A 13,482-nucleotide genomic window follows, 5' to 3' on the forward strand; every position below is an offset into this window, starting at 1 on the left:
GCTCTTTGACAGCAGGCCCCATAAATTTATTATTCATGTTTATTTCCTTCACACTGATGAGCCCAGGGTCTTGCACAGAGTAGAAGACTGATAAGAATGAATGAATGAATGAATGAAAAAAGAATGAATGAAAGAATGTATGACATAATATAGTCAGTGAACCATCAGCAATTTCTTTTTTTTTTTTTTTAATGTTTATTCTTGAGAGAGAGAGAATGGGGGAAGGGCAGAGAGAGAAGGAGACACAGAATCTGAAGCAGGTTCCAGGCTCTGAGCTGTCAGCACAGAGACAAACGCAGGTCTCAAAGTCATGGACCCCGAGATCATGACCTGAGCCGAAGCCTGACGCTTAACCAACTGAGCCACCCAGGCGCCCCAGCAACTGCTTAATCTGTGGAGTGAGACAGCTGAAGTTTCTGAATTGGAACACTTGGCTCGGCCCCTTCACAACCAAGGGAGCAAATAGATGCACTTAACTGAAAATACACATTTTGCTCAAAATAAGGAAAGGTATCTTCTGAAGATGATGTCTCATCCTGATGGCTTTGACCCACTAAATATTTAATGAAAGCAGGCTGCTTTCTCCTTACTCTGCTTCTACCCTTGTATTGTGGTTGCCCTTGGCCCAAATTGCTCAGTGTTCAGCACACGGGAGGTGCCCCAGCCCCCGCCCAGACCTGAAGCCCAATCAGCAGTGCCTCTCCGACTAAGAGTGTGCAGGGCTCAGGGTTTTCCATAACCGGTCAGGATCCCAGTGCCAGGCACCAATGCAGCAGCAACATGCCCAGGAGAAATACTGGACAGATATGAAGGAGTCAGGAAGGTGGTAGAAAGCACAGAAGGGGACCAGGGTGTGTGGACAGCAGATGATAGAGGCCAATGGAAATTCCTCTATAAGGGCTCATGGGCTGGAGAACCTTCCACATGAAGGTTGACTCCCATCTCTGTTTCCTGGGCACAGTCCCTGTGATCCCTGGTGACTCCTGGCAAGACAAGGACTTGGATCCTAGCTTAAGACAAGTTATCTGGTGCTAGAACCAAATGTATTCAAAACCATAATTGCTTTCAACCACCCACCCTATCTTTGTGGTGTGATTGTTGATGAGCAAAAAGGGGTTTGAAGGGAAAGTTGGAGAAACAGAACGCCTTTATCTCCCTTATCGTGTCAACATATTGTGAATATGTTTTTAGTAGTATTTATTTTAGCAATCTTAAAACTGGTGTGACATAAGAGAGGATTTCCAACAGGACGATGCCAAGTGACATCATGACCATATTAAGATATGACAGGCAGGGGATTCTTATCCATATGGCACCATGGATAAAATCTTAGCCCATCTGCCCAGCTAACCTAATCTGAATGTAAAGGGGAATGGGTAACTTTTGCTCTAGATTGTAGAATGTTGGCTACAAGTAATTGAATTAACAAGAAATGAAAACCTTATTGAACAGCTTCATGGCTCCCTGGTTATGAAGGAGCGGCCACTTCTGCTTCCTCAAAACAGCCTAGAAAATAGATCCTCACAAGGCAGCAGAAAGGAAGACACTTAGCAGAACTAATGATCAAAGTATCTGGCTGCCTGTTAGGGGAAGCTCTCCGGGTTGTGTTTACCAACTCCCTGCTTCTCTTCCTCCTAAACACAGAAGAAAAACAAAGTGGGATCCTGAAGTGCATTTCAGAAACCCCCATACAAAATTCAGGATTAAAATCAGGGACAATCAGAGCTACAGAAACAATTGAGTTACTAGGTTAAGATAGATGCTGACACAGAAGCACAGGAAATGCCAGAGACAAGATCCACAATGTAAAGGGGAAAAAAACATAAGCCTCTTAAATATTTTGACTGATTTTCCTCCAGAACCTTTCAGAGTTATAGTTATATATTTAGATGAGTGTTCTCCCTCTAATTAAGGAAGACAAGTCATGTATAAAAATAACCCTAGGAGGCAACAGGGGGAGGCAAGTTCTCTAAGATTTATATGTACTATGTGTTTGATGCAAGAAGAGGGAGAGAACTTCCTGGCCGGGGGAATAGAGATGACCTCACTGGGGGAGAGAGAGGGCAAATGGACTGTGTCTTCAAGGATTTCGACAAGCAGAGATGAGAGTGAAGGACATTCAAGAAGAAAGCAATATGAATAAAGGCACAGAGACAATTCAGTTTGGTTGATGGGTAAGACTCATGCATTATCAAAGCAAGGCAAAACTGGGATGGGAGGGTGAGCTGGGACCAAGTCATAAAGGCCTTGATCACAAAGCTCAGTCTGTACTCAGAAACAATACAGAGTCATTGAAGGTTTATGGGCAGTGATGTGATCTAAACTCTGATTTTTGGATTGGTTGATGGTTTATTTCCCAGTGAGAAGGTAGGGGATAGATGTGACCGGGGAGGAGAGTGGGAAGGAAAGGCCATTTGGGAGACAACTGCAATAATCTGATGACAGGAGATGATGGTTTAAACTATTGGAACAGAAACATCTGATAATTCTACCGATAGTGATGGTCTGGAATAAGCAAAGAAACCTTTAAAGGTGATTAAATCAAGGAGAGCCGTCTGTATGAGCATCTGAAAGAAGCATGGCAGTGGGACCCAAATGTTTTTGCAGTTCATGGGATTAAAAGGTCAAGTCCACAGTGACTGGTTTCCTGAAAGGTTGACATGGCTATTAATGGAAGGGCCAAGTACCCACCCCCTGCTGGGAAAACAGTCACTCTGGAAGCCAGAGATCTGGAAAAGCATCTTCAAGTATAAAATATGATAAATATATTAAGAAACAGATGATGACATAAAGAACTGTTCTAGAATTCGCAGAAGGAGAAATATCAATGGCCTATAATATTTAAAAACTGAAACCTCACTAACAACAAAAAACAACAAATAAAAAGATAATGTTTCTCACCAATCAGCTTTTCAAAGATTTTTTGAACTTTTTAATATTCCGATTAGGGAGAGTACAGAGCCATTTGGCGATATGTAATAAAAGTCTTAAACCTCCTCATGCTCTTTGGTTCAATAATTTCACTTCTAGAAATGATGTTAAGGAAATAATCATTGATATTTGCGAATACCGAGTTTGTTTATATTATCAAAAATTGGAAATAACCCAAAAGTCCATAATTAGGGATTTCTTAAATAATGTTTGGTTGATCCATACAATGAAATACCATGCAGCCATTTAAAAGTACACTGCAAAATATTATGTAGTGACGTGGAAATTGGTTCATTATATATTAATTAGAAAACCATATATGAGCAAAACAGTATATGAAATATAATACCATTCTTGAAAAATATATGATATAGGATTGCTGCAATCAACCAGGCTTCTCTGAAGGGTAAGGCAATGAGTGATAGTATTATTTTTTTTTATCTTTTTTGTAAGATAAAACATATAACAAACATTTACTACCATAATGAGAAAAACAGGTATTTATAAAACCAGAACTGGTTAGTAGGCCTTGGCACTGTAATTATTGTCACAAATATTTGTTGAGCACTTACTATGGACCAGTACATCTAGGTGGTGGGAAAGCAGGCGATATCCCTGTTCTCATGAGACTTATGATTCAGAAGATGTCATTTTTATTGCTCAGTCAAAGTGGAAAAGATAAGTACCTTTCAAGCAAGATTCCTTCAGCTGCCAATAACAACATCTAGTTCAAATTGGCTTTGGCAAAAAAAAGAAAAAAAAGGAAAAAAATATTCAGGAGTTCGCAAAAGTGAAGCCCATGAAAAACTGACTCCACATACGACTAGATTATTTGGAATCTCCAGTACTTGGTATCTCATGAAATCTCAGCCTACTTTTCTTTGTGACTGTTCCATCATCAGCCAGGCTTTCCTGATAGGGTCAACATGGCTGTCAACAAATCCAGGGTTGTATCCAATGTCCTCAATAACACTAGGCAGAAATAAAGATACTATTTTTCCAATAGTTTAAAGAGAGAGACAGAGAGAGAAGGAAAAAAAGGACAAGTCCAGTTCGTTCTGACAAGGCCACATTCCCATCCATGAACCACTCACCATGGCCTGAGGAACGTAACGCTATCATGGGCCAATCCTAGGTCACATGGCTTCTGCTGAACAGGGACTGAGAGTGGAGAAGACGTTTTCCCCAAGGAAAACCATAAGACTATTACCAACAGAACAAGAAATGGATGCTGAGATGGTAAAACAAATGAGATGTCCACTATAACCTTCTGGCAGAAGTGTAGAAACCTGATGAACAAGTTGGAGTCCTTGTGTCAAAGCACGAAAGTTAACCCAAAAAAAGCAAGCTTCATTTGACACTGTATTTAATGTACACAGACAATGTGAACATCACCAGGCAAATTTGCTTTTAGACTCACATCAACCTAACTGTAGATGTATTTTGAAAATATATTTATTATATTATATTTATATTACATTATATAAAATATATTAATATATTTACTTACATGCGTATTTTGACATATGAATATCTCATACATATGACAGGTAAACAGAGGATCAACTATGTTAGAAATCAGTTCATTTGGCAGGTGATGTGAAGGGGACCCAACATTTTGCTGCTACATAGTTGCAAGACCAGCCCCGGAACTCTGACTTACCTCTTTCCTTCCTCATTTCTGCTGCACCTTGAGGACTCTCTACCCCGTATAACTTCAGCCAACAATAATTTTTCAGACTTTTAAGATTACACTGTAAATGAAGCACACTGAAAACTTCAATAGATCAGCTCATAAACACCTCATTTTTGCTCTGGCTAAAGATTAAACAGTCTCCATCCATAGGAATAACTAGCTAATTAGCAACATATGTACCCCATTTATCCCTAAGGCTCACTTCAAGTATGTGCTTCCTTTATTAATTATTTTCCATAAGTATTTTAAAATTTCAAAGCTCACACTTAATGCTAAGAAATCGGGCTTGCCAAATATATTCAGAGCAGAACATCTGTCATTCTATTCATAGTTCTACCCTGTGCTCACCTGTCTCTCTATAACTGGGACCAAGATTAATAATGTTCAGTTCTAGAACCTGGGTACATATGGGGGATGCTGAGTTTGGGGAATAAGATCAAGATCTCCTAATTAGGATTACGGTACAAGATCAGAACTGGTCCAGCAGTAAGTCTGATTTGATGCTGAGTGAATGAGTATAAGTCACTGCCCTTAATAACTTCCTTTCCACCTGTGCACTTGGTCAAAGACCCTATTAGCAGCTGTGTCTACGATTCCAGGGCTCAGGGACTTCCTCCAGGTTCCACCTCCCATTCTTTAACTTTGAACCCTATTGTTTTGGTCTGGTTTCCCTGGTTCCTTCCTGTTTCCTTGAATCTGGATTTTCCCTCTTTGCCTATTCCCTTTAGGTTGATAACTGGGTTGCCTGACTTGCCTCACTCCATCTTGGACCTTGAACAATAAGCTCTGTAGCCCTTGGCCAGTCCTTTCTATTCTTCCCTGTAACACGCCATGGTGAGTTCAGCTAGACTAGGAGTAGCCTTTGTCCTGTGGCCTGGACCATTGCTTGTCTGAGAAGAGGGACTGAAAACTGAATTCTCTTGAACGGGGCTCCTGGAGTCCATTTAGTCTAAGATGAAGATTAAATCTAGGATGGAGCAGGGAGCTCAGTGACAAATACTAACTGAACACCTATTATGTACCAGGTACTACTCTAGATGCTGGGGATATAGCAGGGAATGAAACAAAGACTCTGGCCTCATGGAGTTTATAATAGAAATTGGAAAAGACAGATATATAAACAACTAGACCAAATAATAATAATTATAAGTCAGGTTAGAATTGTGCTATAATAACAATAAAACAGGGAGGGGCCCCTGGGTGGCTCAGTTGGTTGAGTGTCCGACTTCGGCTAAGGTCATGATCTCATGGTTCATGGGTTCAGCCCCTGTGTGGGGCTCTGTGCTGACATCTCAGAGCCTGGAGCCTGATTAGGATTCTGTCTCCCTCACTCTGCCCCTCCCCCGCTCGTGCTGTCTCTCTGTGTCCCTCAAAAATAAACACACGTTAAAAAAAATTAAGAATAAAAAAATAAAACAGGGTGGTATGGACAGATTCTAGGGTAGTTAGGGAAGACCTCTTGAGGAGAGATATGAGTGACAAGGAGCCGGCCTCAGGAAGATTTGGAGGAAAAGAGTTTTGAAGGAGAGGAAGAAACAGATATAAAGGCGCTGAGGCCAGAATGAGCTTGGCATCTTCCAGGGATGGAAAAAAAGACCAGTGGGGCTGGAGCCTCGAGACAAAGCCATAATCGACAAATAAATAATTTGCTTTAAACATGAAAGGGGGCTCAAAAAGTCAGCTTAAGAGTGTGCCAATTTTTCTTCCCAATTCAACCAGGATTGCAACATAAAATGTGATGTGTACTTGTACATGTTTGTGTGGGCACAAATCTTATTGGCAGCTCTGGTAAATAAACGTAGGACTAGTTGAGGTCTCCTTGACACCCATCACAACTGTGAACACAGCCTCTGATAACATTGTTTTGTCACTTTTCACTCCCACCAGCAATGAAGACAGATAAATGGCTTCCTGACAAATGGCCCCATTTTCCAGGGCCCGGGGCTCTGAAGGAAGGAGACATGAAGGAGACGTGAGCTTTGGAACATTTCTTGGGGTGGACTCCTTAAAGGGTTCATGGCCATGAGCCCTCTGAGTCTATGCCAGAAGGAGCCACTGCATTAGTTCTTCTGAAAAATTAGATTTTGCTTGCAGCTCATTAAAATTTCAAAAGGCTTATGAAATGGATTCCAGACTAACTATGTACCATTATAATTTGCAACAGAAAATACCTGTTCATAGAAACGATAGGGACTTAAAATGAAAAATACTTTATGTTTGCCTGTGTCTAGCCACAGTGCCCTAGGGAAGATAAAAATCTGTCATTTCTGGGAGTAGATTTTCCCCTAGATTATATTCTTCCCGGGGATGACAGCTGTGGAGGGTTGAATAGTGTCCCTCCAAAATTCGTGTCCACCCAGAACTTCAGAGCGTGACCTTATTTGGAAATAGTCTTTGTAGATATAATTCATTAAATGGAGGTCATACTGGATCAGGGTGTGTTCTAAATCTGAGGACTGGTGTCTCTGTAAGAAAAAAGAGGGGAGACTCAGATACGGAAGGAGGCCATGTGAAGATGAAGGAAGGGATCGGAATGATGTCGCGGCAAAGCAAGGAACAAGAAAGACTGCTGGAAACCACCAGAAGTTAGCAGAGGCAAGGGAGGATTCTTCCCTAGAGACTTCAGAATGTGGCCCTGCTAACACTGTGATTTCAGACTTCTAGCCTCCAGAACTTAAAACGATTGTTTTAAGCCATCCAGTTTGTGGTAATTTGTCACTGCACTGCCAGGAAACTAATACAACAGCCATGGTGCCTTCGCCCCGGCACCAGAAGAGAGAGAGAAACTTCCAGGTGATGGGGTTCAATTGTATCTACACTAGCAAAGTAGAAAATGGAGCACTTATTTGAGTACTTATTTAATGAATTTGACCAACGACAATTTGGGATTAGGAAATTGTGTGGGGTTAAAAGGTGGGGCTTTGCAATTAGAATGTCTGTGTTGGATCTTAACGCTGTCATTTACCTCGTGCAAGATACTCAACTGGAAGCCTCAACTTTTCCTACATAAAATGGTGACTTGCCTCCCAAGATGGCTAAGAGATTCAAGAGAAAAAATCTCTGTGAAGAGCCTAGCAGGCACCTGTCGCATAGTAAGCCCCCAGTAAAGGGGAGCTGCTATTTTCACTGTTCTATTATCACCCCTCCTCCATCTTCAGAAATGCTTCCTACCCGTGAAGGAAGAAATGAGTGGTTATTTTCAAATGTGCTATTGGACTCTGTTCCTCTTCTGTTCTATGCTCAGCAACCACTCAGCAGGACCAGTCTATAAACTAAAAGTACAGAATGTTCACCAATTTGGAATGAAAGACAGCCTTGCTATGTTCACAGAAAGTCCAGACCCCCAAAACATATTTTGAAACAATTTCTTGCCAGTCCCAAGATATAAACATTACCCCCTCCCCCCAAAAAAATGTGTTTTAAGGACGACACATTTTCAACAACAGTATTTTCAACAACAGTATTTATTGAGAGCTCATCATATGCCAGGCACTTTCCAAATGTTTTTCAGTTAGACCTTACGACAGTTCTGCAACTAGGCTATAATAATCCTATTTTACAGATGAGAGGCTTAGGCTCAGAGACGCTTCTAACTGAGGATTCCAGACTGACTGCAAATGAAAGCAGGAGATAAAAGTAGCATTGGGGACAGGAATGAGGGAGGCAGGAATGTTGTCACAAATACACAGTTTTCTAAAAGGCAGAATAAAACCGAATGGAGGGCCAGGAGCAGGCATCAGAAGGCCTACCCTGGTTCTCTTCCGGGCTGCACCATCACCCAACTGAGTGCAGTGCTGTTTCTCTCTGGGCCTCAGTTTCCTTCTGTGAAGCAAGGAATGTGGTCTATATAATCTCTACCAGTATTTTCATCTGTTACTCAAAATTTAAAAAAATTGGGTTGTTTTTGTTTTTTAAAACAATTTTTTTTAATGTTTATTTATTTTGAAGAGAGAGAGACAGAGCATGAGTCGGGGAGGAGCAGAGACAGCGGGAGAGAGAGACACAGAATCCAAAGCAGGCTCCAGGCTCTGAGCTGTGAGCCCAGAACCTGACGCGGGGCTCGAACTCATGGACCTCAAGGTCATGACCTGAGCTGAAGTCAGATGCTTAACCGACTGAGCCACCCAGACGTCCCTTCATTTAAAAAAAAATTTTTTTTAATGAAAAAATTTTTAATTCCAACTTAGAAAGTCACAATGTTATGACACACGGCATCATGGATTTTAATTAGTCTTTAAGCAATGTGATGTGGGAAAAACTTTAAAGATGCTGAGGTTGAAATTTTCCAAACAAGTTCATAATATTTACAATACAGTATTGTAATTTTGGTTTTGATTACACTGATCCTACTCCTTTATTTCTGTAGTTTGCTCATATCAAAACAAAAGCTGGGGAATTTTCCACTAAAATCCTATTTTTTTTCTTTTTATGTAGAAAAGTCTGAGCAATACTAAAATAAAAATAATAATGCTTAATATTTAAATAGCATCTTTGACCTGAGGTCTGTCTGTACAGTGTTTTTATAAGACATGTGGGTTACTTTTTTTTTTTTTTTTTTTGATAGGTCACATGTGCTAGGGTGTCTAGAACACTGGTATCATGGGAGCTCCCCAAAGTGACACAGTGACATTTATGAATAAACTCAGCTTTTTGCTTCAGTTGTACCTTACATCCAGGAAGTGCTGCATTTTTTAGTTTTAAATGATATTTCATTACCCTGTGTACCTCATAGGTAGAAAAATGGAATCAAGGCAGATTCTAAAGAAGGATCGAGATACTTGTGATGTTTATCAATAATAATAGCAAGCAGGGGCACCTGGGTGGCTCAGTTGGTTGAGCGACTGACTTTAGCTCAGGTCATGATCTCGTGGTTCGTGAGTTTGAGTCCCGCGTCGGGTTCTGTGCTGACAGCTCAGAGCCTGGAGCTGCTTCAGATTCTGTGTGTCTCCCTCTCTCTCTGCTCCTCCCCAACTTGTGTGCTCTCTCTCTCTTTCTCTCTCAAAAATAAGTAAACATTAAAAGACTATTTAAAAAAAAAAATAGTAGTAGCAAACATTCATTAGGTGTCTACTCTGTCCCAGGTGTCATTCTAAGCACCCAAGCATTAGCTCATTTAAGCTTCACAACCGGAAGAGGTAGGTGTGATGTCTCCTTTTCCAGAGGAGGAAACTAAGGCACAGAGAAGGGAGTAGCCTGGCCCAAGGGCTGTCTGCCAGTCACTCACAAAGCTGGGACTTAGCTCCAGCAGTCTGGCTCCAGAGCCCACAGTTATCACCTCCACTCTCTTGTGAGGGTACTGAGGCTCTTGGAAGTTTAGTAGCTTGAACATCTGCCCCTCCTTCTCAGACGCTCACTACCCCATGGTGACCCATTCCCGGAGGAACGAAATAGCTCTCTCCATCAGTCTTGTTGACTGGCTCCACTGACTTGCACTGTTCCTCATCTTCAGTGGGTCCCAAGCCAACGACTCCACTAGACCGCATTAACCTTTTGCATCCAATAACTGAGCTTCACGTCAAATATTTCATCTCCTTCCAATACATCTTCTAACGCCCCATTATTGTTTTCATCATATATTCATGCATTGCAAGAAATTAACACACACACACACCTGAAAAAACCTTCCATATTGCTCCAAATCCACTCTGAAACGTTTATTGCTATTTTTTATTCCTTGGAATTACTCTAGGCCTCGGTGGTTAAAATTGCTATCATCTGTGAAACATTTTAAATCCCTTGACTCAGAAGCACACTCGTCAAACTTGATTTTTAGTGAGTTATTTTACCAGACGTTACCGTCCTCCTACGATGTCAACTCTAGCTCGGGGGAAGCAGATTTCATTTCTCCCCCAGAGGAAGGTGGAATGACCTTTGAAGCTGGTATAAATGCAACTAAGGAGCAGTGATAATGGCTGTTCTAGAATCACTCTTTATAAAACCTGTACACACAGAGTGTAGCAGCGAAGCAAGCTTCTGGATCATTTAATTTTATAAAATTTATTTGATCATTCATTTCTTTATTCCAACCCTTGCTCTCCCAAGGACTCAAAGCTCATTTTTTTTTTAAGGTATGCTGCTTAAGAATTGTTATCGTCCAAGTGACAGATTTATTCATTTCTATGGGCAATGCATTCCTCATATTCCTGACTTTCCTCCATTTTTTGTGTCAGGTAAGATCTTAGATCCAAAATAATATAAATGTTCCTCCCCAACAAAGCCCCTCTCTGCCCATGCCTACCAATTTCCTAGGGACCTCTTTAAAGGAGTCCAGAAATCAAATCTGAACTATTGCACATAATCACAAAAAAACAGAAAGAGGGTTATTCAGTGTGTAGAAATAGCTTTCTCTTTCATGCATTTGCTTTTATTATTAAGGAATCCTTGAGGCCCACCATCTCCCCATCTGCCAAAAAGGGCTGACATCAGTTGAGGCAATCAGAGTTATCAGGTGATGTGAGGGGAGGAGGACCACGGGCTTGGTGGGTGGACGCACAGATTCGCAGAGCCGGGCCATGTCATAAGCATTCTTTCCAGAGGAAACCAGGCCAAAAGGCTGATAAACTCCAATCTCTTTTCACAGCTTGCCTTCAGAGCCCCTTAATGCAACTCCCTCATTTGTTCATCAGCACTTTATGAGAAAATAAACAAAAACATGGTCTGTTTCCTCATTGTCAGCACATCAGGACACTTCCTGCTCAGAGAGGCCACGGTCCCCACCCTAAGAGTCAGGGGTCCTGTCTCTATTTTGCCTCAACTTTTTAACAGCCCATTTTCTAAGCTGAATTCCAAGACCCTAATCAAATCTGAACCCACCGCCCACCCGACCTCTAGGTAGGTTAGATGTCCTAGATTCCAATGCTCTGCAGAGCAGGGGCCCCTCTAGAAATACCAGGAATGAGCCATGCTGAAGCCATGGAGGTCACTTCCTTTTTCTCCATTCTTATAGTACTTTACAAAAAAGGTTTAAGGAGGCTGAGGAAAAGGAGAAACACATAAAATAATTAGCTTTTCACCAAATTGCCAGTTCTATAAGGTAACACAAATTCTATAATTATTGTAACATTTTCAGATCAATTCAATCTTTCCAGATTTTTCATTAAATCTCACTACCAGAAGAAAAAGAAGGAGGAGGGCAAGGAGGGAGGAAGGGGAGGGCGAGAGGAGAAGATAAAGGGGGAGGAGAAGGAGAAGGAGAAGGAAAAAAGGGAATAGTTAAATGACAAATGCAAAAATTGGAGGGTTATGATTCCTATGTTTAAATTTCCAATGCCCAAGTGGCTTACCAGTGCCCCATGATAGACCTAGCATTGGTATCTCCCGTCTTAAGAAGATGCAAACATTGAAGCGGGTTGGAGGGGACACAGAGTGTAGCTGGAGAGCACAGCCAAGATTTTGGATGGATGCTAGAATGTTTCAGTAGCCCAGAAGTACAGTGGGTACCCACCATGCCAACTTCTAGGAGTCTGGTACTTAAAATTCGTGAATAGTATGGAACCTCAGCTAAGGGCACAGGCTCTGAAGCCTGACAGGCTTACAGCATGACCCCAGCACATTCTATCTCTGAGAACTTAAATCAGCCCCTTAAACTCTCTAAGCCTCCATATCAGCCTTGTAGGATGGTTATAACAGTTAAGTGCATGGAAAGAGCAGAAGCCTGTGCCTTCGGGCTCAAGAAATGTTGACTGTTAAATATCAGATGACATTAGTGGATTCCAACATTTCTTACACTGTGCAGATTATGAGTATAATCCTAAGGGGCTGGTTTTTTTTTTTTTTTTTTAATTAAAAAAAGTAAAATAAAATAAAAATAAAGAAAACAAGAGAAAAGAAAGAAAGAAAGTACGGACACAGTGGAAACTAACTTGGCCATATTTGCTGAGGAACAGAATTCAGTATAAGTTGCCTCTGTCTTAGACCCCATGCAATAGGGTTTGTATTATGACAAAACAAAGAACTCACTGAAAAACAAAGCAACTCCTGGCATGAGCCTGGGGCTCTTTGGAGCCAAGGAACCAAAATCCTGGAGAAATAAGTGGACATTGCCACCAACTGTGTAACCAGTTGGGCAAGGCACATAACCTCTCATTGCTTTCATTCAAAAAGAGAGAGAGAAAGAACTTAGGCAAAAGTTATCAAAAATACCTGAGTGCCATTCACCCTAACATTCTATGATTTTGTTTAATGCCAAGAATGGTCTGAAGTAGAATAAAACCAGGTAATGAGAGCAATGGTCCCCAAACTGACACAGTCTAGCAGAGACAATTTGTGCTGGATCATTCAGACTCCTGTGAATACGTTGTTGTTGAGAGTCTTTTAGTCTTGCTTCCCCAACTAGGTGAAAATCTCTTTGAAGGCAGGGATCATGCATCATACCCATTCCTCTGTGTCCTCTGACCAGCACTGAACACCGAGTAGCCATCAGGAATGTACATAAGTGGAACCTAGTTTCATAAACCATCCACATCGATCCATATTATGACTTTATAGTCATGCTGGGCACTCGTTGATCAATCAGAACAACCTAACTCAAAACAGGCATCAATGAGACTAGCCAGGCATGTGACTCGACAAAGTGTGTTTCTACCCTTTGATTTATTCACAAATATTTATTTAATAACTATGATGTGCCAGATGTTAGATGCTCTACACCACCATCCCAACCGCGGAGGTCTTCACATGGGCAATGTGTAAGTCACAGATGTGTACGAATGGAGCATTACTAGAAACCAAACTGGGTCAACCACCCCCTATTTCCCCAAACCATATCTCCTCTTGCAGATGAAGGGGCTTCAAGGTTCACCCCGAGAGTTTTATTAGTATATTATCGTGTCAATAGGTGTCATATTACTCAGGTT

This window comes from Panthera onca, chromosome B1 (assembly GCF_046562875.1).
Source record: "Panthera onca isolate mPanOnc1 chromosome B1, mPanOnc1 haplotype 2, whole genome shotgun sequence".
Lineage (NCBI taxonomy): Eukaryota > Metazoa > Chordata > Mammalia > Carnivora > Felidae > Panthera > Panthera onca.